At 39.9% G+C, this 25,844-nt stretch overlaps 1 protein-coding gene across 2 annotated transcripts in view; it reads left to right on the top strand.

Annotated features, from left to right (window-relative positions):
* The first annotated feature begins 4,122 nt into the window (after nucleotides 1–4,122).
* The window catches only part of fam49a (family with sequence similarity 49 member A), a 38,708-nt gene continuing 16,986 nt past the window's right edge, over nucleotides 4,123–25,844 (top strand). The window contains exons 1-2 of one of the 2 annotated variants that reach the window (XM_044170411.1): nucleotides 4,123–4,208; nucleotides 25,698–25,753. The gene's annotated coding sequence lies outside the window, so the exon portion shown is untranslated. The remainder of the gene's footprint in view (nucleotides 4,209–25,697; nucleotides 25,754–25,844) is intronic. The other variant, XM_044170410.1, reaches the window with a different exon arrangement.

Below are 25,844 nucleotides of genomic sequence, written 5' to 3'. Positions count from 1 at the left end.
TACCCTACAGCTAATATGATACAGATAAAGCACTTGTAATCCTATAACACAGTAGGTGACTGCTAGCAAAACTCCACCCACAGGTGCTGCACTGTGTTCAGAAATCATCAAGAGCAGCGAGGACATGGATGAGAAGGCATTTTAAGTGAAGCGGCTTAGAACATTTTGAGATAAAAAAAAATAACAGTAAAACTTCAGATCAATTTGCTGTTGTGCATTATCCATTGAAGTAAAGATGAAGTATATTATGTTAAATTCAGTTGATATCTGGGCAGTTACAGAGATGCAGAGCCAGCTGAGTCAGCAGTGTGGTGAGCTACTGCCACCCAGAGGATAAATACGTTTTTCATGTCAATTAATATCTGACCATGACTTCTTTGTTTGAAGTCAGTTTTAAATATGCAAGATTTTAGTCACCTTTTTTCCAGACTGAGAATGTATCATTACAGTATTTAATATGTATGGATGTACAAAAAAGGTGTGCTAGAGACCGAGGGGAGATATAAGGATACAGATCACAAGTCTCATTCTCTCATTCATAATTTCAGTGGCAGGGGAGAATGAAGGTTACTTTGGTATCTTTAATTGTGCCTTTTTGGCTGTAGCTTTGTTGTGGCTGTTTACCTAGTAGCAGTTTACCTTGAATAAAATGATTGTTAAAAGGGAAATTTTCTTGCTGTTACAGACAACTGAACATAAATATGCTGCAATATGCATCAGTGTCGAATTTGCTGCTGATGATTTAATGATTCATTTTAATGAGTCACACATTATGGCTGGGAGTTGAGGACGCCATCATCTTCCTGCTGAACCGCAACTACACCCACCTGGACAAGCAGGCAAGCACGGTGAGGATCATGTTTTTTGACTTCTCCAGTGCTTTCAACACCATCCGGCCAGCCCTGCTGGGTGAGAAGCTGGCAGCGATGCATGTGGATGCCCCCCTCGTGTCCTGGATTGTTGACTACCTGACTGGCAGACCACAGCATGTGCATCTGCAGCACTGTGTGTAGGACAGCGTGGTCAGCAATACTGGGGCCCCTTAGGGGACTGTCCTCTCTCCCTTCCTCTTCACCATCTACACCACAGACTTCAGCTACCACACAGAGTCCTGCCACCTTCAGAAGTTTTCTGATGACTCTGCTGTGGTGGGATGTATCAGCTGTGGTGATGAGACTGAGTACAGGGCTGTGGTGGGGAACTTTGTCTCATGGTGTGAGCAGAACCATCTGCAGCTCAGTGCAACAAAGTCAAAGGAGCTGGTTGTGGATCTACGAAGGGCCAAGGCACCAATGACCCCGATTTCCATCCAGGGGGTCAGTGTGGACATTGTTGAGGACTACAAATACCTGGGAGTACACATGGACAATAAACTGGACTGGGCTAAGAACACTCAAGTGCTTTACAGGAAGGGCCAGAGCCGCCTCTATTTTCTGAGGAGGCTGAGGTCCTTCAACATCTGCCGGACAATGCTGAGGATGTTTTATGAGTCTGTGGTGGCCAGTGCTATCCTGTATGCTGTTGCATGCTGGGGCAGCAGGTTGAAGGTAGTGGACGCTAACAGACTCAACAAACTGATCCGTAAGGCCGGTGACATTGTGGGGGTGGAGCTGGACTCTCTGGCGGTGGTGTCAGAGAGGAGGATGCTGGCCAAACTACATGCCATCTTGGACAGTGTCTCCCGCCCACTCCATGAAGTGCTGGTCAAACAAAGGAGCACCTTCAGCTGAAGACTCATCCCCCTCAAAATCCACCACAGAGCGCCGCAGGAAGTCATTCCTGCCTGTGGCCATCAAACTCTTTAACTCCTCCCTCTAAGTGTCAGTCTGTATGACCCTGAGTTGATAAACTGGACATTGGATCATTAACATCACTGCAATACTTGAAATATTGTGCAATATTCTCTGTTTAATACTCCTGCACAATATACTCTGTTTTCAGATTAATATTCCCTTTTTTATTGATATTTATTAATACTTATATTACTGCTGTGAAATATCCATGGTCTCATAATCTGGTTAATCTGCTACACTTAACTTGACAGTACTCATTATTGCACTGTTACTCATTACTTATATTATTACATTGTATTATACCGTACTATACTTATCAACCTGTAAATCCACTCTTGTACTTTACACTTATTTTAGCTTTTATATTTTATAACCACTTCTGTAGCTGTATTATAGTTTATTATATTTTGATTTCTTACTAGAAATAATTGTCTTGTTGCGGACTCATTTATTATTATTTCTATTCTAATAGTACTTCTTTTCCTGTGTGCATTGACGTGATAGTGAGCAGCTGCAACGAAAGAGTTTCCCCTATGGGATCAATAAAGTATTTCTGATTCTGATTATATTATTACATCATTTTGTAAAAAAATTAAGAAGAAAGAAGTGAATACTTTACTACTGCAACAGTTATGACAACACTACAAGCAGTCGCCACCAGGTGTCACTTTTGGGCAATTTTACCCAATTGGACTATGTGTATGGCTATTTGCACATATTGTGTGACAAACTAATCATTCCCAAAGGAAAAGTTTTAATTATTGCCGCTTTCAGCCTGGCAGCAGGCAGATCAGTGGTCAAGCCTTCAGCAGAGACTTTCCAAAGCACTCACAGTGTCATTAAAGGTCAAAGAACAAACAACTAGACCAAGTACATGCATTTAGGTTTCTAATGTCCTAGTTAGTTCACCTGTTGGGTAGACTGGATGGTGAAAATGTCTGCTTTATCGCATACGTTTCTGTTATCCAACTTTTCAAGTACTGTCTTTAAGTAAAGTATATATTTTCTATGGCTGTAACTTTGTAATGTTTCCTTCCTTGAGAACTTCAGTAGTGATACAAGCAGTGATACTTTTACTTTTTCACTGACCTATTTTGAGAATTAGAAATGTGTCATAGTTGCATAACTCACGATATAACACATCAGTGGATAATTATAACGTGTTGTATAATTGCTGGACAGAGTAATAAACACACATGCTGATGGTTACTTGATGTGTGTGGGTGTGTGTGTTAAATTACTGTAAAGGAAACTTAACTCTATGACAACCAGTGGTTGTGGTAGTGGAAGACGTGGGTGTGCTCTGACCCCCATCATGTAACCTAACTGGCCCTTACTGTCTTGTCTTGTGGAGGTGTGTTTACCCTGCACATACCTTCGACCTCACTGCTAACAACAATGAGCTCCAAACCTTTCCCACAGTCACAGACTCAAGGCTCCAGCATGCGTCGTGGCAACTTGGTATGGCAACACACATGGGAATAGCATCTGCGAGCTACATGTGGCCCTGCACTGAAAAGACTGTATGTTTTAATTGTAGAGCCTTGACATTTTTAAAGGCTGTGTGTGTGTGTACGGGTTCCTGTTGCTTTGCATTGCAGCCATCAGGGCCAAATATGCAAGCCCCCCATTCTATAGAACCACTAATGTTCAAACATGCCTTTGACTTCATCCATCAATCTTAATGCTGGCCAAGGCCAGCCGTTCCAAGCAGGAAGTTGATGTGAGCTCCAATTTACTACAAAAGAAAAGCATTTTGGTTGGATAACATAAACAGCTGCTACTCAACTAATAAACAAATATTAATCTACACTTATTCACTAGATTTATAAAATATTATATTCTTTACACATGAAACACTGGCAAGAGTAAGATGAAGCTTATAGGAAATGTAACTAGCAGGAATCCATAAGGAAAGTATTATAATTTGCATATTAGCATTAAAGGCGGTCAAAAATGTATTAATTATATAGCCCTAAGACATGAGTGATTTAATCCTTAAACTAGCTTAGATTTAAATACTGGAACAATACAATAGATAAGGTGTTTTCATAATAAACTTAATTTTCAGCTTGAATTAAGGGACAGAAAATCTTTGCCAAGCACTGCAGAGAGGAAATAATTTGCCGCATTACTATTGCACAAAGAAAAAAACAATAGCGGATTTAATTGGCTCATTTCGCACTGTCCCTAATATTGACCAATTACAAATGGGAATGGGAGGAGCTTGAAGCTCTATTTTTTTTTTTCCCCCCCTTCGTTTTTTCTGGTGGCAGAGGGAGGGGTACGTGCTAAGAGTGTTGTTGTCTGTTGCTGCTGGGGACAGGCAGAGCTGCCAGGGTCGGTGAAAGTACTGCTCAGACCAAGACTTCGGTTCATAACATCCTACAAAGTACTACCCCAAGAGACATATAGGTGAGTTTTTGGGTGTAACCAACTTTTATTCGTGTTTAGTGGACGCTAAGTTGGATTTACTTCACGTGGTCTCGTGCCAAATTGTGTATCCCCGTCAAATCAGTGACTGTCAAATTAGTTCACATGGGAAGAGATGCCGGGGAGGAAGCGCTAACTTGCTAGCTAACATTAGCCGCTTTTGAGCGCAGAAATTAGTTATGTGGTGGCGTTAAACGTTGTGCAAGTGTGACAAGACTTTTATTATTATCACCGGCTGTGCCCTTTTTAGTCTCACGACTCTTTTGTTGAGGAAGTACCCTCTCCTGGGTTTGTTTGACAGCAGTGCCGGCTAACAGTCGGACTGGCTAGCCAGCAGACTTAGCCTGCACGAATTCAAGCCACGTTTCATTTGAGTTTTCCCGTTGTCAGTTTACCGAGTGATTTGGTTATTGCTTTATTTTCATTCTTAATCGCTTCAATGGGTGAGTGAGTGAAGTGAAATGCTTTTGGACCCCGGTTTGCTACAAGTTATAACAATTTAACAACTATTTTTCCATCCTCAGTCACTGTGTTTTAACAATTGCATAGAGTCCACCACAAACAGACATCACTGTACTGTACTTAGGCAGGTGGTTGGAGCAAAATATGAGTCTAGTGTTCTAATGTGTGAGTGTCTCAGTAGAAGAGCCCTATTATCCTAGTTTAGTTAACATGTTTTTTTTTTTTTGGTCTCAGACTGCAGTTGTAAATGCCAGCAGCTTTTTCTTTATCTTCTCATGAAAGGAGCTGCCATTGAGTGACTATTTTGCTCTGTTATGCTAGTACATTCATTCAGTTCAATATTATGAGTCATTGCCGTGTTGAGGTGTATTTAGTGGTACCTATCAAAATTCAGTATGGGCAAAATTGGTTTGCAGTCTGAAACACAGCAACACTGACTTGTGCGATCCAGTTAACCAGCCAGTGTAAGGGGTCTTGAAAAGTGTTAGGACTCAAAAGTAGCTACATATTTGTTGCCAGCTTTACACTTGAAACCAGCTTGAGATACCAATTTTTGGAAGTTCTGAGAGGAATGTGCTTTATCATGCTCTCAATGCATTGAAATGGCTTTCTTTTGTTGGAGAGGACATACAGCAACAGCTGCACTAGTCAACAACAGTGTGTGTGTGAGTGTGTGCATGCTTGTGTGTGTGTGTGTGTGTTTTGTTTCAGGCGGTATGCCAGGCTGTAAGTTAACTGCAGCATTAATGGAATGCTGGTTGAATTCTGTGACTGAAACACACCTAACAATGGCTGTTGTGGATGAACCTGATCTCTCTTGGAAGAAGTTAAAATGCTTTGCATGTTCTTTGCATGGCCCAATCTAGCTGTGCACCTCAGTATTCACTTTTACACAGTGAGGACAAGTGAGGGCACGCAGGGCTTTATATAGCCCCAAAAGGAAGATGCCAAGTCATTACTATAAGCAGCAAGATATAAAAAGAATCCCAAATGATGTGGCACTTGCTTTACAACCATGTGTACACCAAGTCTTGTTCTGTTTGACTCTACAGAGGTATCAGACTTTTGCTTTCAAATGTCTGGCCAGCATAAGATGTATCACACTGTTTGCAAAGTGATGACCGACCTATGTTGCTATACGTTGAAGTGACAAGACCCCTGTTTAGCACTGTCAACCCCCAAAATATTTATATGGATGTTAACTTTATAAACATTAAAACTAAAGAATGTGTCTGTAGTGACCAGTCGATGCATTGCTTTGGAACAGTGATGGGTCCTATGTCCCTGCAGACTGGTTAATCAGTTTTTGTTAGGTTTTGTGTGGCTCTTGTGAACCATGTAAAGGTTTCGTGCTGATATGTGGAGCAGCAAATGGGAGAACACTGAAAAGAACAAAAGATATGTCAGAATTTACAAATGTATCTTAGCAGAGTCTGAATGCAGCATGTTTGTGTGTGGCTGAAACTCTGCTCGACCATTGCTCTGGCAGAGCAGTAGCTGCTGGATTGCAGTTTAAAGTAGTTTTGTTCTCTCACCGCTCAATGTTCGCGTCTGTGACAGAAAAACAGGATACGGCACCTCACGCCCTCTCGAACAGTGGCATTTTTTCACTTTGTGGTTTTTAACCTGCTGTTGCACTACAGGTTGCCTGTGGTAAGCACAGGGACAAGCCTTTCTGTTGCATTACAGTGTTTCTTTTGTACTTAATTAGCACTGCTAGGCTGCCACAGCAAGAGCACTGCCACAACTTCTGAAGAAAATACAATAAGAAAGGAATGCATAAATACTAACTATTTTTATCATGAAAAGGCAACCAGGTATAAAGTTTTAGCACTGCAAGGCCCACAATAATCAAAACAGCATGCAATACATCACCTTTGGGATGAATGTCTGTTGTCATGATCAAAGAAGTATCCACCTGAAACACAGTTAGCAAGCTGGCATTGATGCCACCCTCTGACGTGTGAAATATGATGACTAGTCATTACAGTCATATAGAGGCATCAAGCAACTGAAATGTGCTGCTTTAAACTCTCACCAGGCCGGATAAAGGTAATGTGATATTTGCAGATTAGCTGTTCTCAAACTCCAGCTATGAATCACAAGTTGATTTGTGACACTAAATGAGAAATCCCAAAGGATTTCCTTCCAGCACTGCACCACTGCACTAGTGCCAAGTCTAATATCTGATTTTAGGTTTTAGCTGAACAAGCAGTGTGAAGTGTTCTTACATCATTATTTCACTGTTGATGCCAGCTGAGGTTAGTCTGCAGCACTGCAAGACTGTCTCTGGCATATTTGATCACACATTAGTTTGTGTGTGTCAAATTTTGGCCAAAATTATAGTTCCTCCTCCTGTGTTCATTCAACTGAAGTATGAAAACGTCACTGTTGCATCAAGAGAAAACAAACAACCGTACAGTTGGTTATGGTACACAAATATTAGTTATTTTTATGCTAAAGCTGGTGTGGCAACTGTTTACAGGTATGACCTGGACAAAATCATTGACTTCAAAACTGAAATGACTAAAATAAAATATTTGATGCCTTGAGTTTGTTTATTTGTTAGTTCATGGCAGCAAGTTGTGCACATCCTTTCAGGAGAAGCTGAACACTCACATTACACTTGTTTCAGTCATTATTTAATTCAAACAGAACAAACTGGCTAAGAAGTCCCTCACTTTCTCAGCTCCTGGCTGTTAGTGCTCGGCTCTCCTGTTGTCAGCAGCTAATCATGCAGTTTACTGTGGACCACCAGCCACCGCTGACTCAGCCAATGCTGCCATCTGGGCTGGAACAGAAAACACAACAGACTTCTCACTGGCTCTAGAGCCTCAGATACTCAGCTAGTGTGTGTGTGTGTGTGTGTGTGTGTGTGTGTGTGTGTGTGTGTGTGAAAGAGAAATAAAGTGTATACAGTAATGCAAAGACACAAGGCAGACTTTAAAGATTTTAAAATAATTCACATTTCAGTTTTCATAAAATAATATAAAACAATTCTTGCACACCCAAACGGGTGTTTTCATTTACTGACTGGACGTCTGATCAGGTTAAAGTTGGTTAGATCTATGCTAGTGTGTACTAATAAGAATGGATGTACTTGTTATGGCTCTTTATGTTTTTTTTTTTTTTTATTGTTTATTTCTAATATATGTACCCAGGACTCTCTGGAAAGTAGTATCGATACTGCATGTATTATCCTGCTGAAATTAAGTAAACTAAACTATGCACCTCAAAGTGTTTGGGCTTCATGTAGGAAGTGTAGGTAAAGTAAAGCACACAAATTCAAAGTGCATATAAATGCACTTTACTCCTTGTTTCTATTACTTTACCATACATTTTTTTATAAACAGTCAATACTTAGTGAATGACATGTCAGTCCCAGCCTCTTTCTCAAACGCAGGAAATGTTGAATTTTGACATATCGCAGTAAGAACAGCACAGGGGTAAATAATAAAATAAATTATGGCTGAATTCCATTTAGCTGCTTCAGTTTCAGGGTCCTGATATTGTACATGCTGGCTCACGGTCACACTGTCATCACTTACTGGGACACTTGAAAAGACAGAGCCATCGTTATAGTTATTAGTAACACCTCTGCATTTCCTGCTATGACAAAATGTGTGCTGTGAAAAAGGCCTGTGAATAAGGGTTATCATTTTAGCTGTAATTGTGTACCCACTTAAACAAGGAGCCTTTTCAGTCTCACTATTTGGCATGGCAGGATTAATAAATCTCAGCTGTTAGAACAGCTTATCTCTTAATAGCTTTAAATGTTTGAACACTTGTTAAGCCACCAGCGTTCAATGTTCACCAGGAATTATGTCCTCCAGTCAAAATTCTCCAATATTTTTATTCATTGTTGGCTGTCCTCGATCCCCTACTGTTTTTATTACTCTCTGGAAATGAGTTATTTGTGCCACCATGCGAATCAAACTGTCCGCTCCAAGTTCCTGTTTTACCCCAAACTCCCCGTCTGCCTGTCTCTTTATCTGTCTGTGAGAAAAAGTGTGTGTCGAACTGCGCTGCTTTATGACCCTGCGTGCTTCCCGCTCACGTTTCACTTTTTATACTCACATCCTGTCAGCGGGACCTCTGCTCTCTGTAAGTCTGTTTGCTGTGCAGTTTCAGCATGCTCTTGCTGGCTAGTATTGTGCAGAGGCTGTGCTTATAATTGTCTGTTCTGTTATGTTTATTACCCCTCAAGTGCTACAATAATACTGTTAATGTGTTTTCTTTGGTTTGTCATAATGTTTGCTCATGTAACATCATAGACTATCCACAGGAATCATTAAACTTTTATTTTATGATAGGAAACAGAGTTTTTTTTGGTTAACTAAGGGGGTTTAAAATCCTCCAACTTTCATAACACGTGTGCTAATGCACGGCAATGTTTAAGGGTGTTAAACATTGCCAGTTAGCTCTTACCTGCTTCGATTATTGTTGTGATGAGGAATTTTTGTCTCTCTGTTCCCCCCCCTTCTTTTTTTATATAACTTATTTTGGCCTTAAAGGTTTCATGCTGCATCATGTCAGATAACTTGTTTTTGAAACCTGAGGGGGTCATTTAAAATGCACACCATCTGTCCTATCAATTTTGTGCAAACTACTTTCAACTACATGCTTCTTTGCTTTGGCAGTTTATTTATGCACAAATGCCCAAAGCATCATACTTTCTAGGCCACTGGAAAATCGGAAAGCCTTGAGAAATGTGTTACAGTACAAAGCTAGGTTGTAAGTTGTGAAACTACAAGATAAAAAAAGAGCTACTCAGACTGGATTATCCTCTTTTCATTCTTCATCACCTTCATCACCTGTCATATTTGTGTCATGCCATCGAGTGATCATATTTGTGCTGCAGTGCACAGGTACTGTAAATCAACAATTGTGATCATGTTTTTTGTTTAATTTTTACAGAGTTGATTGCCATCTAACAAAGCAAATGTCAAACTCCTCTGTGAATCACACTTTCTGGTTTATGAAGTAAAATTACCAGCAAGCCACTTCTCTTTTGATGGCATGATGCTACTGCCAGACCTGTGAGTTTGAAAGTATATTCAGTTGGAATGTAAACAGGTTTGTGATACAAATATACTATAATATGCATCACAGAGTGCACCACTAGCTGAATGTATAGAACATTATAATATTCTACCAAAGACAATGACAAAGATCAATGAGCTAACTGTGTGCTGCCACGCCACCTGTTTTTCTGCATTTCCACAGCTGGCAAAAGGATCTTGGCCTCTGCCTGACTGGCTTTTTGCAATTCAGCAGCATTCTTACTGATCTCAGCAGGTGCAGGAATACAGAGATTTACAGCTGTTTATTGTTCGTGACAAGCTAACGGTCTGTGAGAGCAGAAATATTAGGATGTTGAAGAGGACAGCGTCACGCTTTAATGAGGAGGGTGTATCTGAACAAAAAACAACCAATAGAGAGTGACCAAAACAACAGTAGTTAGGTCAGGGCAGTGCACTGATTGTCAAAACTGATTTACTGTGTGTATGTGTCTGATCCTGATTACTGTATGTTGGGATTGTGATGATTAATGCTGATTATTAGTTTTGATAATTTGTTTACATAATTATTTAGAGGTCCAGAGGGTGTTGTTGATATGTTCATTATGCTGCAGTCCTACCAAAACTACAATATACACCTATGCATGATTAATTAATTGTGCATCCTGTGTGTGTGTAAAGATATAAATGGTCAGTTGTTTGTTCCTGAAATTACTCACGTGCCAATTTGACAAAGGTTAACACATAACAACGCACTTTTATCACTTTCAGTAGTCAGAGTTCCTTTTCTCTGACATTGTGTTCTGCTTGTGCTTTGCACAAGCTCCTCTATCTCTATCTGCCAGGACGGCATGGCTCATGAGGTAGAATGTCCTTGAGCAAGGCACTGAACTCTTAACCACTCCTGATAATTGTTGGCATGTGTTGTCAAGTGCTTTGACTGGTCAGTAGACTAGAAAAGCGTTATATAAATGCAGTCCATTTACCATTTAAAGGAGTGTATGTTGAGCTAGATATTCACTTACCAGGCAGGGAAACATACAGCATCAGACTCAGGGCAAAGGTAACAAAATGAAAGCTGCGTAAGGAGGCCTAGATATTTTTCATGACTAAATGAGCAAGTGCACTTGATCTTGACCTTGGTCAAGCCAACAGACTTGTCTGGTGACAGAGACCAAAGGCATGGTAAGCAACATTCAATGCCACTAAATGTTGCACTAGAGCACCAGCATCTCAGACCAAAACAAATGGCAGCTACGACCTTGCAGATCATTGTAAAACACACTTCATTCAAACTGGACAGAAACAAAATAAAACTCACCAAAACTGTCTTTGTTAGTCATTTCACTGTTCACAACAATCACCAACTCTGGTTTGGTTGAAATAAACCCTTAATTCACCAAAATATTCCTGCTCTACGCCTCAGCCGGCAGCAACGACACGGGCTGCAAAGGCTGCTGTGGACAAATGCGCCCATCAAAGCACGTCTACTAAAAATGCTTGTTTTTGCCACTGACAGGCTCAGATTATTATTTTAAGTGCCTAACAACATTGTAGAAAGGATTGCTACAGAGCTAGACATTTTTTTGCTAAACAGTAAGCTCCTTTTTGTTTAACCAGAAATAGTCTTTTTATCGCTCTCGCCCGCCACCAGACTCCATTGGAAAATAAAACAATAATTTTACCTCGCAGACCATCGTTACACAATCTTCATTCAAACTCGACAGAAATAAAATAAAGCTCACCAAAACCGTCTTTGTTGGTCTTTCCACTGTTCCAACAGACCCCAACTCGGGTTTGGTCGAAATAAATTCTTAATTCACTGCATTACATTAGGGGAAAAATCAGCTCTCCTCACAGACGAACAGTTTCACACAAGGGACTCTCGTGCACCAACGTGCACGCACGGCCAGTGCGGCTGTATAAACAAAGCACAGAGAGGCTGTGATAACAACAGGACGTCATTACTCCACTATATCTTTACGTGGCAAATAGTTGTTTGCTGCTATATTAATGTTCAGAATCACATTTACAGAACCTTTAAGGCTGGACAATATTAGCTAAATCTAATATCACAATATTAGTAATATGAAACTACTTTATTTTGGGTTTATTAGTTAGGCTTTCATGAGATATTTAGACAAGAAATAAGTGAGAAAAGATCTCTACTAATCCTACGGATAATGCGGGTCAATGAACTCATTGATCATTTCACTTAGCTAGAATGGGCTATTAAAAGAATAGTTCAGCATTTTCAGAAATACACTTTTTAGGTTTCTTGCCGAAGTTTGATAAACCGGGGTGTAAAAATGACAATTTGTGGTATTACGGGGGGTTATATTAGAGCCAGGCTAGCTGTTTCCAGTCTTTCTGCTAAGCTAAGCTAACCAGCTGCTGGCTGCAGCTTCATATTTAACTGACTGATATGAGAGATATCGATCTTCTCATCTAACTCTCGGCAACAAAGCCAGTAAGCTAATATTTCTCAATGTCAAGCTTTTCTTTTTAGGTTCAGAAAATTGTTTTATTTTACTGCTTAGCGGTATCAAAGATTACAACTTGACTACCTTTTAAGCTTTGTATAGTATAATAACCTAAAACCTAGACATTTCCTAGTCACAATCACAATCACAATACAGATAACCGACAATATATTGCGCAGCTCTAGTTCACTTCCACCATTTCTCCCCCTATCGCAAGTGGCTTTGGATGAATTCATTTATCAAATTACTTTTTGTCTGAAAACATTGAAGCAGACTTTAAGCATCTGCAATCAATAAGTTGATTTAAAAAAAATAATAATTTTTAGGTAATCTATGGTAGCAGCACATCTGAATATATTAGCTAGGATTATCTTGCTATCAGGGTCAAGGTAGCCTCTGTTAGCCTAGCTTGGGTGCCTGCACCCAGCAGAGAAGGAGCCTGTAGTGGTGGAGATCACTTGATGCCCTCTCATACACACTCAGTAACACTAGTTTCACACAAGAGTCAGTCACACACAGACATGGTTCCCTTTGTATCTGCAGTGCTGTTGACATGCAGGGCTTGGCAGAACAGAAGTGGCATTGAGCAGAGATGTAGGAGGAATTTCTACGCCTTAAGTTCCACTAAGCAGCATTGGCTGCTAGTAGCCAGACAGCCACTCTGCCTCCTCCCCTCCAAATACCAAACACCCTCCTTAACTTTCCTACTTGTTTTTTGCCTTGATTTCTTTTCCTCCTTCCATTGTTCTCTTCATGCACTCTTATGTGCCTTGGCAGTCTGTCTCTCTCTATCCCACTTTCTCTTTCTCAGCATTGACCAAAGTCTCTCTGAGTTGTTTACTACGTGCCCCCCCGTGAACAGAAAAAATGACCACTGTGAGCTTTTCTGTGTTGCCATAATCCGGTCCCTCTCCCTCTCCCTCTCTCTACGCCAGAGGCCAGATGTGGAGGAGGGATAGTGGTGAGTTTGTAATGAGCAAGTGCAAAATTAGGCAGCAGGCCCAGTTTACTGAACCACAGGGCACACAGAGCCAGCTGCTGAACAGAGCTGAGTACTGCTGCCGAGGATTAGACTCAGTACTGTGCTTCAGTGTCACTGACTTGTGTGTGTGTGTGTGTGTGTGGCTGTGTGTGATATGTGATGTATGGTTTCTGAGTGAGAACATTTCAGAGAGCAACATGAGTGCTTAAAAATTAACTGCTTGATGTATGAGTCCTAACTGCTAAGAGTTTTTCAGTGTGTATAGAGCGTTTAGAGCATGGTTAGTAGACCAAAACAGTTGAATCCTTTGCTGGTATGTGAAGTAGACTGAAAGAGGGAATGATAAAGAGTGTCAATGATACAGCAGAGGGAAGCAAGGCTGCCATTGTGGTGGTGCTGAGCAGGTTTCCCCGTCTCCACCCAGCCCACCCTCTCCCCTGCCTTCCAGCAGCACGCTGCACCCCCCGTCCTGTGTCCATATTAGGGCAAAACTCAGCCAACCTCCCCTCGAGCTGAGCTCAACCCCCCAACACGCCCTGCTGTCACATTTGCTCCAGCGAAGAGAGCCGGAGGGAGACGCAGCTTCCCTAACCCAATTTGAAGGCCTGTTTTCCTGGCCAGTCAAAACAGCAGAAGGATTTTTAAAAATGGATGCAGAAAGCCAAGGCAAATCTTGTTGTTTTTGTTTAAGTGGCTGGCTGGTGTGCTGTTTTGTTGTTGTTTTTTTGAGGACCTGTAGTTAATGAGCAAAGCTTGACCATATGCCAGTTGGTGACCACTTTTCTCCAAAGTGCCTAGTAGTATCATATGTGCATACATCCTTAGTTTGAGTTGCCCCAAGATAATTGAACCCATAATCCTGGCTGTGTTGGTGCCAAGCTGTACTTATTCTGCCATCATTAATGTTATAATTTTTTATGACAGTTATGCTACTGACTACCTCTACTTACTACTTAATAGTTTACCATGATGGCCACTTAGTGCTGCTTCATGATTTTTTTAGGATACAAAACTTTCTAGAGTAGAACAGTAACAACATTCAGCAGCTAGTGAGAGTGTGCACAGAATATCCCAGGCCAGAGGTCAACACCACATAAGTAGATCTTTACTCATTTGGAGGCAAGGGCTTATTTGTGTAGACATTCGGTGCAAACTTTATTAGGGTATTTTAGAATGTAAATGCTCACGAATAAGAACAAGTAACTTGGGAAAAACATTAGTCTGTACAAAACGTGTGCTCTTATGGTACTGTAAAGGCACTTTGGATAACACTGGTAGTGAGAGGCACACTATTTAAACAATTGGTTTGTGCTTGCCAGTCATTTTCCTAGAACTTTCCAAACAGAAGTTATTTTGGGTCGTTGGTGTTGATTTTGGTTTCCTTTGGTTTATACAAAGTCCCTCTCAAAGGAAATGGGTTGACTTAACAGACATAAGAACTACTGGGTTAGTACACAGACATTTTAGACCTAGAACAGAATCCCTTGTTTATTTCGTTACCTACCATCTAATCACACATGAACACAAATTGATTGGATGGGTACAGACTGGCCAAAGAACTGTTGGGAGTGTTAAAACTGGGTATTGAAATGTCCATGCTTCCATTATTATTTGAATCAGACATCCAGTCAAGCAACAATGTGAAAACAAAAATATGAAGATTAATGGCCTAACAGTATATAACAATCATGGTTTAATACATACCGCACTACTGTGTTTTTGGCACAGTTGGACTAACCAAAGTTGTTGTGTTTTTGTTTTTTTTCATTTATTTTGAAAAAAGTCAACACTAAATGGAAGATAATGGGCCATAATTCAATAAATAAACTATAAATGCACTATATCAGTACGTCATCATAAGCACATTGTGCTCTCTAAAGTATGGTTGGTAAAGTATGGCTCCCATAGCACTCATTATTGCTTTGACTGGTCCTGACTTTGCAATACTGAATATGCTAGCCTTACAGGCAGGGGTAATCTGGGGAGCATGTTTTAGCTAATAGTCAACAACTGACACACTGCTAGAGGTCCTTGGGAGGAACAACCACTTTTGTATTTGTTAGCCTCTAATTAGATAATTTTAGACCATTAATTTGGAATAATTTGGTTTAATAAGGCGTACTGCAGAGAACGCCGCATACCAAACAATTTGTGACAATATGTGCACTGTTACACCCCCAATAAAGAGAGGAAGAGTGGGAAGAAAATGCTAATTTAATACAGAGTTCTGAGGATAGATGTCTCAGCCTATCACAGTTAGTTGTGGTGGTTGCTAGTTGCTTTCAAATTGTAGCTTCACTGAAGCTTTCTTCCCTTTCCTAAGATTTGGATTTTGTTGCTCCAAAATAGGGGGCAAGCAGTTAACTGAAATGCAGCCTTCAAAAGTAATGTGTTAACATAACTTTTTTTGTGAACTGGATACTGTTCATTCCACAATTACTGTCATTTTTCACTAGATACTGCAGTGATGTTGCTAGGTTCGCATCCTGCGTCTCTGAAACATTTCAGGTGACAGTAGCAGTTTGGTTAGGTTTAGGCACCAAAGCTACTTGTCTACTCAACACTGACTATTGGTTTCACACAGGAAATTAACCCTGGTCTCCTGTGTGAAAGTCCTGTGTTTGACCCATTGCTTTTATGTTTGATCCTTTAGTACATTTAATAAAAAATAAAAGTTTTGAGATCAAGACTTGCATTCAGGCTTGAACTGATTTAACCTTTGGTCAATATATTAAAATAATTTTGCTTCAATTTTGCTCTGGCCTCCTCCTTAATAATACCTTATTATCTCAATGAAATGTACTGAAATTAATGTATATGTGACACAGAAAGGCAAATTATAATTTTGGCTGGTAAAAAATATGCCTGACTGGTGGAGTTTTTTTTTTCATCAAAACGTTAATTTCAGACACTGGTTCAGAGAATGCATTTCTGCCAGTGCATTCCGCGGCTTTTGCTCTCAACACGGACTGTTTACCTACTACAACCAAAGCCCTCTCAAACGTGATTGGTCGATAGTACTTGGACTATAAACGGAAACCAGAACGCTTCCGATACCAAAATCTTGTCCCTTGCATTCATATGCAGATATCTGTTTATAGAGATTACATTGTCATTACAAGATCTCCCAGATACAGCCAAGATATAGAAGCATTTGGCTGGTGGTCTTTTTATTGGCAGTTCTTTGTTCCTCAACATGAACAACACAGGCTCTGACCCAGCATGGGAATGTGCTATTCAGGATCAAAACTGAGAGGACTGTCTTTTCTGCTTCATCGTGTTCCAGGTTCAGTGTTTTATAAGGATGGCTGTTAGAAATACCAAGATACAGGAGAGGAAATTGTTTCTCCTTATTACATGTGGCCTTTCAAAAGGCCTATGTTTGACAATGTTGTAGGTTGAAGATCCAGAAATAGTCACATAAGTGAGAGGAAGCAAACTGGAACAAGAAACTGCCGATCAGGTTCAGCTGGCTTGGAGTTTATTGAATAGAGAGAAAAAACAGCATTTCCTGTTGCACCTAATAATTGTTTGTGTGTGTGCTTGCTTCATAAGTATATAGCGACAATTATTTAATGTTTCTTACCCTAGATTATGACTGTATAGTAAATGAATAATGGTGGTTATGTTGTTTAGATATTGTGTTTTGCAGTATTAATCAGGATTATTTTGATTTGCGGGTACAAAACACCTTAACTTTCATCATTTTATACCAGCATCTTGACTATCTCAACTACAGCAGACATTCTAGAAATATTTAGTGAAGCGGAACAATACTGTTTACAAGATTAGTAATAATGAAGTCCTAATGTGATTGTTACACACACATGAAGCTATGCAGCTCTGCCTGCATGAGAAAAAAAGAACTTGTGAACTACACAGTTCACACTCACACTTTTTAGCTTCTCTTCAGCCTGCTTGGTTTTTTTTTTTTTTTTTTTTTTTTTACTTTTTTTCACGTACAGAGAGAGTAATCTGATGCATTTCCTGTTCAACTGTGTATCAGTTGATATATCAAAGGTTTTACTCGCAGTTTTTCATTTGTTGTTGTTCTTTTGTGGGTTGCGTGCAAGGTTTTCCCTAGGTTTTAGAGGGCTTAGGTGCTGTGCAGCCGTTGGGGTTGATGATTTTTAACTTAAAACAACTTAAAACAATGCAATTTCACAATTATTATTACTAGGTAATACCAAAAAAGCTTAATGACAAAATTAGCTATAGCTAAATTATTATTTTATTATTTACATATATCACAGCCTTTGTCTGAACATTTAGTCTAAATATTTTAACATCTAATTATTTTACATTGAGTGCTATTTGGTAATGTGATGAACATCGTTTTATCAGTGCTTATCATCACGCATTAGTAAACAACCAGTTCCAACAGAATGACTGGTAGATGATTTGTTTTCATCTGCGATATTTTGTACTGTTTTCTACTTGTAGGGCTAGTATACTTTCTAGTCAACTAATTTATTGCCCATTCAGTGAAATTTACACCATTTTACCAGTGCTTACAGTGACACCTGCCATCAGTGTATGAATGTGTGTGAATGGGGTGAATGTGATATGTAGTTAAAAGCGCTTTGAGTAGTCAGAAAGACTAGAAAGGCGCTATATAAGTACAGTCCATTTCACTGTGGTGTCTTTAAAATGATAGATAAATATGCCCTTTACAGAACATTGGCCAAAGAGAGCTTCTGTGGACTCTCGTAAAAGATATACCAACCACTCAAATCAGGGTTTACGTTAGCCAGCATATAGTTGTCCGGCAGATGAAAATATCAACGGCCAAAATGTCCTGTGTGAAATATGCCAAATATTGGGTTGTATGACTTCAGCTGTTACTGGCCGGGTGTGGCTCCACGTTTTGACAAATAAACACAGGTCTCAAACAGACGCCGCGTCTTGTTTTATATAGAAGTTCTTTGGATGTATAAAACCTCTTAAAGCCCACCAGTCGCCCACTTGAGCTAGTTCTAAGCTGCTCAGATCTCACATACAAATATGTTTAAACTTTTGTCAATATTGACATACCACCCATCGTTAGATCAGTTAAATTCTCCGCAATTCAATCGTTCAGTTCATTTTACGGAAACCATGAGCACCAAAGTATAATTCATTCAGATTTACTGGCATGGTAAACGAGAGATGGGGAAAAAAGTCAGGAATCCCTACCTTTTTTGAAGTTGTCATAAAGTCAGAATATGTGTCCATGTGTCGATTTATTTATCCGTAAGCATCCACCGATCAAAAGAATTACAACGGCTCATTCATTCGGGCTGTATTGGCATGGGAAACAGCATGTGTGAAATAAAGACAAACAGGAAAAAAATATGCTATTAGAATATATACAGATAAGTATATAAGTAAGTGAAAACAACTTTTTTTTTTTTTTTTTTATGAATGTATGTGTGTGTGTGTGTCTAGGTCATTCACTGTCCCTCAGGTTGTGGCATGTTGATGCATATTGGGCAGCAAGATTTGTCATTTGTATTTTTAATTTAAGAGCTCATTTTGCTCTTTGAAATCTGAGATTAAAGAGTTGAACTTGTTCAAGTGCATGTTTCTTATTTTATTGAATGTTGTACTTTGTAGGAGGAAGTGCATCTCTGTCTCAACCTCACCTGTCGAACAGTGACCACATATTCTGTTTTCTTTTGGTTGCCAGGATTTTTTGTGTCGTCCTGTATCGATTGCCAGTTTGTGGTCACTGAGCCTGTACTTGGTTAGGATCTGTCTCTGCTTTCTATATTTAAAAGTAGAGAGATATTCTGCCAATTCATAATGTCTTTTTAGGGCCAGATAACATTCTGATATACTTTGGCTTTTAGTTTCTTCTTTCCAGTGTTCCAAATAGGTTTTCATTTTTACACTGCGTTATAATTTGGTTTACTCTGATTGGTGTTTGGAAAGCAGTGTTGCTGTGAGACTGGTCAGAGTGTGTCTGAGAGGGGGCAGTTAGTCCCATCACCAGCTGACATAGGAGACTCGTCTCTGGGCTCAGCTCTTGGGTTTGGAGGGCTTTGGAATGGAGGGTGTGTATGGGGCTGGATTCAAGGTGATTAAAAAGTTTGAGCGCTCTCTTTTGAATGTTAATTATCAGTGGGTATCTGCCTAATCTGCTCTACATGCAATTGTTGTTGTTTTTCTGTGTACGTGTAAAATGTATCTGCAGAATTCTGCATGTAACCATTCTGTTGGATGTTTGTCCCAACGGGTATAGCAATGATGACTGAGTGGACCCCACACTTCATTACCATACAGCGCAATGGGCTAGATGACACTATCAAGTATATGGCTTTTTAAAACATATGGCCGGTAGTTGTTCTATATGGCTGGAATATTAATAAATAAATAAATAAATTTTAATATACACACACACACACAAAGAGAACATAACACTTAGCCGCTGTGCCTAAGGCATATAATAGCAGGTGGTACAACCCTGGTCATATTAAAGGCTGGAGTGCTGCAAACCAACACATATAATGTTAAAAAATGAATTCAAAGGGAATGTAGGCACTTGCTATCACACAACGCTGTTAAATGATCACACAACGCTGTTAAATGATCACACAACGCTGTTAAATGATCACACAACGCTGTTAAATGAATGAATCTTAATGGTTAGTGATGTCCCTGTGTTTCAGCTTCACCCCCCCCCCCTAAAATACACAAACGTGGAGCTCTTTGGGCTGTTATGAATCCATCATCCATATATCAGCTATTGCCATGCAAAATGGAAGAAAGATGCTCCAGAGTTGTCACAAACACACACGCACGCGTGCACACACACACACACACACACACATTTAATTTACTCATGGGAGGGTTGCTGTCTTCCAGCCCATTGAACCGTCATTGAGTTAACCCTTGTTTGAACCCGTCCTGAGCCCCCCCCATCCTCGGTCACTCCCTCACTCCATCCTTTGCTTTTCACACTGCGGTAGGGAACAGGCTTTTGCCATCAAAAACACATGCAGTCATCACACTGAAACACACACACACACACACACACACACACACATTATTCTACTTGCCTGAAAATGAGAGCCAACGGTGGTCTCACCTGGGTCTTCTGCTTACTCTTTACTAACCCACATATTTGCACACCAACTCCCCTTGCGTGACCTGGAGCAATGTTGGAAATACGTGTTTTCCAGCGGTGGAGATGATGCTCATTCATGTAAATAATTGATTTGCAGGTTCAATCCTGGATATCTGTGAACATCAACAGCTGTCACGCTATCCAGTGTTTGTGCCAATGTCTCCTGTCGTCAGTTTTATGGAGTATGTAATGGAGCAGTAACAGCTGATTTGACTCGGAATGGTCATGAAGCGTGGTCATTTTTACACAAACCACACAAAAATGCATTTTCACTTTCACTTCATTGAAACTGCACATACATACACGTCCATATCTTTAACGTCTTTTTTTACACACTTAGTAAAAATCTTTAATTTGAAGCAGCAATGTTGTGTTTTGTGATAACTAAAATGCAGCTCTGAGTGGAGTTGAGGAGAACACTTAGTTTGCAACCAGTAATGTTACCTGATTGTTGATTGAGATTAGTGAGTGCTTGGTCAAGATTCAAAGAAAAAGAATAGCAATTATTACTGTTATGAGCTTAAAAAAAAAAAAAAAAGGCCAGAAGGTTATTTTATTTTTTCTCTCTAACCCTCTGCACTAAAGGATACTTATCATATTTGTTGCCCAGGCTAAATTTGAATTATGGCTAATTTCGATTGTGGAAGCTTAAATGTAGCATTAAGAAAACAATGGGTCTTGATCCAAAGTGGGTCACTGCCTGTTCCTCCCCTCAGGACAAGAAAATGTTTTGACCGACTACAAACGAGAGACTACAGTTCAGCAGTATGCACCTCTACATGCATTCTCTACACTGTAAAAATCAAGAACCATTGTTTTGTTTGGTTGCCTTTTCAAGGAAGCACTGTATTTCCAGTCTGTGACGGCCTTGACTCTGTATTTTTTTTTTTTAAGCTAGTTTTCTGAGTAGAGTTGTGTGGACAAAGTCACTTCTGCTGTCGACCTTGACAAATTCTCTCTGACTGACTTTGTCTCTTTGTATCTCTATGCTCATCACTCTCCCATCACTGCAAGTGAAAATACACAGGATGTTACTGAATTTGTCATTTTAGATTGACTGATGATGACTAGTGGAAATATGTGAAACCTTACCATACAATTCAGTAGCCCTGCAATAAAATCCAATTTGTTGACGCTTACCATGTTGTTTTTTTCATTTTCAAGGCCAGTTTGTAGTTTTGTTAAGCACATTGTAATGTAAAATTGTATTCTATGTTTGCCAATGCAATTTCCTGTACCTGGTGTACATTGAAATGATGTTTGAGACCAGTTATGACATTGCATTGACTTATTCACCAGCAATTCTGGTGGCTACTATAAATCGCAGATACATAGGAGTCATTTCAGGTTGCATGGCAATTAAGATTAAATGTCATCTTTAACAGATGCCGGGCAGTCAGCATGTTTATGAGTACATTTTTAAGGTAACGTCAGCAGCTTACAGGATACATTAAAAGAACAATCAAAACATAAAGAAAGCTTAAGATATGTCATGTTTATCGACTGTAGTTTTGGCTTTATTGGCAAGAAAACTACGCCTCAAACTGTGTTGGACAAATTTGCATTAGATTATAATATGTGTTTACTGATTTATTGAGTACTCAGTGGTTTGAGGCTAATGTTGGGCATGTAAACAAACTGTGAAAGCACAGCTGATATGAGAGCCAGATAAGAGGGACTCATGAATGTTCACTATTATGGTCCATTTAACCCAGTGAACTGTGGGATAGTCTTTTGTCTTCTTGTGTAAACTTTGGCTACAGACCATTGGACTAGGATATTTGCTGGGCACTGTCACAGTCAAGTAGTGTGTGTTCATGTCACACTTAAGAAATACTGCTAGCTTTTCATTCAGAGGTGGAAGATGTTGTTTCCTGTTTACTTGTTACACATTTGAAAACATTGTGCGTGAAAGTCTTTTTCAGTGCTGTTTTGTTTTGCTCTACTTTAGTTGTTCTACTTTCTTCAGTCACAGGTAATTCCCTTCAGCATCATGGAGGCACATCATAATAATGATGCTCTCTTTCTTTAGGTTTTTAGATTTTGTTTGGATGCACAACTCCTTTTCTCATGGATATATTTTTTCTGCTATTTCCCTCAGGATTATTTCTGGCATTTTCTTCTCGTCTTCACGCGCCTGCAGTCTGTCAATCTCCCTCTCTCTACCCAGTAGGTTTGGCATCCTCCTTGTCAGGCATTCAACCAGAAGTGACAGCAGCTTTCATCAAACACCTTCCCTTTTTTAAAGCAGTAAACCATTAAAGAACAAAGTGTATATGTGTGTGACCCCTCCAGGGTTCCACTCAGTCATATTTGTGTGCTTCCCCTGTTTTAACGGCCGTCTCTGCTGTCACCATGGAAACAGATAGCTTTTAGACATAGCCTTGCAGGTGGAGTGTGTGGCTGTGCATGAAAGAGACTGTTAATGTTTTCATGCAAGACTGTTTTTATATCTTTTGTGGGGTTGTCTGTGTGAGTGCTTATTAAGAACAATGCACAGGTGAAGTCAGGTCATCACCTTTCAAGATTCAGATTCAAAGGATCAGACAGAATAGTGATTTTACTTTTTCCTTTGCTTTCATTACTCTGTTTGTACTGGCCATTGGTTGCCCAGAGTCTGACAGGTAACATCTGTCTGGACAAAGTGCGTTAGAAACACTTGAGTCTCCATCTGAAACTGCCATCATGGTGTCCACAAGCAAGACATGCTGCCCAATGTGCTACGCTAAAAGACTGCTGTTGCTAGAAAAGAAATCAGATTTTTATTTTTAAAGGCAAGGTCGAGATTGGGTTATTAAAAATACTTTAAGATCAGGGAAAGATGCCAAAGATAGATCCTTCAGAGCCTGGCTGCCAAATAGATGAATACCTACCAAAATGTAATGGAAATCAAACCTTTGCACCCATTCTGTATCTCATTAACAACCACAAGAGAGGACACTGGGGTACTTTTTAATTACAGCAACAGCTAAAGGTCTAAAGGAGTCATTATGTAATGAAAACACTGATGTTTTTTGATGGTCCACATTTTCCTTGAGGGCAAAGAACAATTCAGGCTGAGAGTAGGTGAGAACAGACTTGATATGAGATGATGAAAGCCCCCCCCCCCTTTTTGTCAGAACAAATGAAGAGTTTGATTCCAACATAATATCATCCACTGACCGGAAAAAGTGACACAAACTAGGCAGATACATCTGTTCTTTTTTTTAAATAGTTTTTAAGGTAATGGATAACTTGGTTAAAGTCTGGTTGTCAAAACTGATGAAGAGATTTCATTATATACATTTTTTTCTAAAAATAGTAAAATTAACACTGCCAATGTTCAAGTGCATTACGGTTCTTAACAATAGATTATTAGGGTAAAAGCCTTATACAATCATATTGTCTAATAACTCACAATGGGGCCTGTATTATTATGTGTGTTATTCCTGTGGGGTCATTGGAAAATTCCATTCTGGCTCTCAATTGATGTTTCCTGAAAAACATGTTTATTTTTTAGGAGTCTGCATACATCTCCCTCCTCTCTGTCTGGCTCCACCACCTGCCAGGTTGATTGACAGATTTACTGACTGACTACTAAACTGCCTGACTCATCTGCTTACTACCTGGCTAAATATGTGGCTAGTTCACTGAAAGGCTGGCTTATTGGATAACTAGCTAAATGGATGGATGACTGTCTGGCTAGCTAATGGCTATTTATTTAAATCTGGAATGATGTCCGCAGGATGATGTAAATGGACTAATGAATTACTCAAATTCAGTGTCATTGTGTAAATGAGTTGACTGCCTGGTGTAACCGGTCTGGCTGGCAGGCTGTAAAAACTGAGAAAATCCAGCTATGTGTCACTGAAAGAGGAAGCAGAGAAGTGAAAGGGAGAAAGAAAGCGAGAAGGGAAGAAGTTGAAGTGCAGAGAAAGAGAGAAGTTGGCTGTATAATGAGTGAAGTGGGTGTGATGGTGAAGTGTCTGCTCTCATCAGCGCTCGGTCTGTGCTGTCCACATGGTGTTTTGGCAAGTGGTTGCGTGTCTAAGAGGTCCAGAAGGGAAACATCAAGTTGTGTGTGTGTGTGTGGAGCTAGCATGATGTTGAGGTTCAGTCCACTCATGTGTCAGACCTCGGGGAGTCACCACACACTACCATGCCCTTATAAGGAGTGTCTAGTGTCCATGTGGGGCCTCCATCCATCCACAGCATCCCACCTCTTTTTCCCTCTCTCTCTGGCTGTGCAGGTTCTCCAGACTGGTGAGGACTATTTACTGTGACAGATGGGACTGTCTCAGTCTCTGTCTTCAGTCTTCTCACTTGATAGTTTGTACTGTTGATGTTAAACAAATAAGAAAAGAGGCTTCATAGCATTTTTTTTTTTGCAGATTTTTGCATCTGAAGCAAAAGATTACAGAATTAGTATTTCTGCACACTAAACACTTTGTGGATAATGTACATACACTAAGATGTATGAATAATGCTTCCTGTTGCCCGGAATGGTCAGTACTTGTGTCTATGTAAGTTTATTCTGCAAGTGTGCGTGTATACTACGCTTTATGGGCTATCAAGAATAGCTGCATGAGTAGCACTGTTTGCAGTTGAAGAGTTTGTTTTCAAATTAAGAAAACAGCCATTATGGGGCGCCCCGGTAGCTCACCTTGTACCGGGGCTGGGTCCTTGCTGCGGCGGCCCGAGTTCGGGTCCCTTTGCTGCATGTCATCCCCTCTCTTTCCCCCTTTCCTGTCTATCTTCAGCTGCACTATAAATATAGGCACACAAAAAAAGAAAGCAGCCATTACAAAATGACTGAGAGCAAAATCAAAACAAAGTAGTTAGTATTTTTAAAACGCTGTTTAATTTTTGGGTTGATAAAATGTTGTAACTTTTACTCACTTATATTTAAAAGATATGAATGATTCTCAGATAATCCCATGCTTCTTCAGCTGGGCAATAAATGTCACATTGAATGTGCACTACCCTCATTTTTGACAAAATGTGATATGTATTTATTTATTTTCTGCTCTCACCCTGGAGGGAGTTACAGTACAGTGCATCACTGTGACCATTAGCAGCCGCAGCTTGTCACAGGACATTTAATACTCCAGTGAACATGCAGCAGACAAAGCCTTAATCAGCTTTATTTTGGATATAACAGACAAGGGTATAGATTTCACTGTTGAATAATTCAGTGGTGTGTTTTGTGATGGGGGAGGATTGTATTTGTTTGCTGAATGCTTGTATGTGCCTAGAGAAAAGGGGAAGTTGGGTTAATGTGGAAAGTTCATACTGTACCTGTCTGACGCACAGATGTGTGATATGCACATGGGTGCAGACACACACATTTTTAAAATATGCTGTGTGATTGTTTGTATCATTTATTTCTGCTCAGTCCATATGGATTTTAACACAAATTCCTTTTCTCTTCTTCAGAGACAAAGAGAAAGCGGATGATATAGACAGCAACCCGAGGTCCTCCACCAGAGAAGGTACATGATTTACGCACGCACGCACACACACACACACACAAACATTTTTTGGGCTAGTGTAGTCATGTTTGAGTAATACCACACTCTATGC

Source organism: Siniperca chuatsi, linkage group LG16 (genome assembly GCF_020085105.1).
Source record: "Siniperca chuatsi isolate FFG_IHB_CAS linkage group LG16, ASM2008510v1, whole genome shotgun sequence".
In the NCBI taxonomy this organism is placed as follows: Eukaryota; Metazoa; Chordata; class Actinopteri; order Centrarchiformes; family Sinipercidae; genus Siniperca; species Siniperca chuatsi.
The sequence above is the reverse complement of the archived record's forward strand: the minus strand, read 5'-3'. Positions and strand labels throughout refer to the sequence as shown.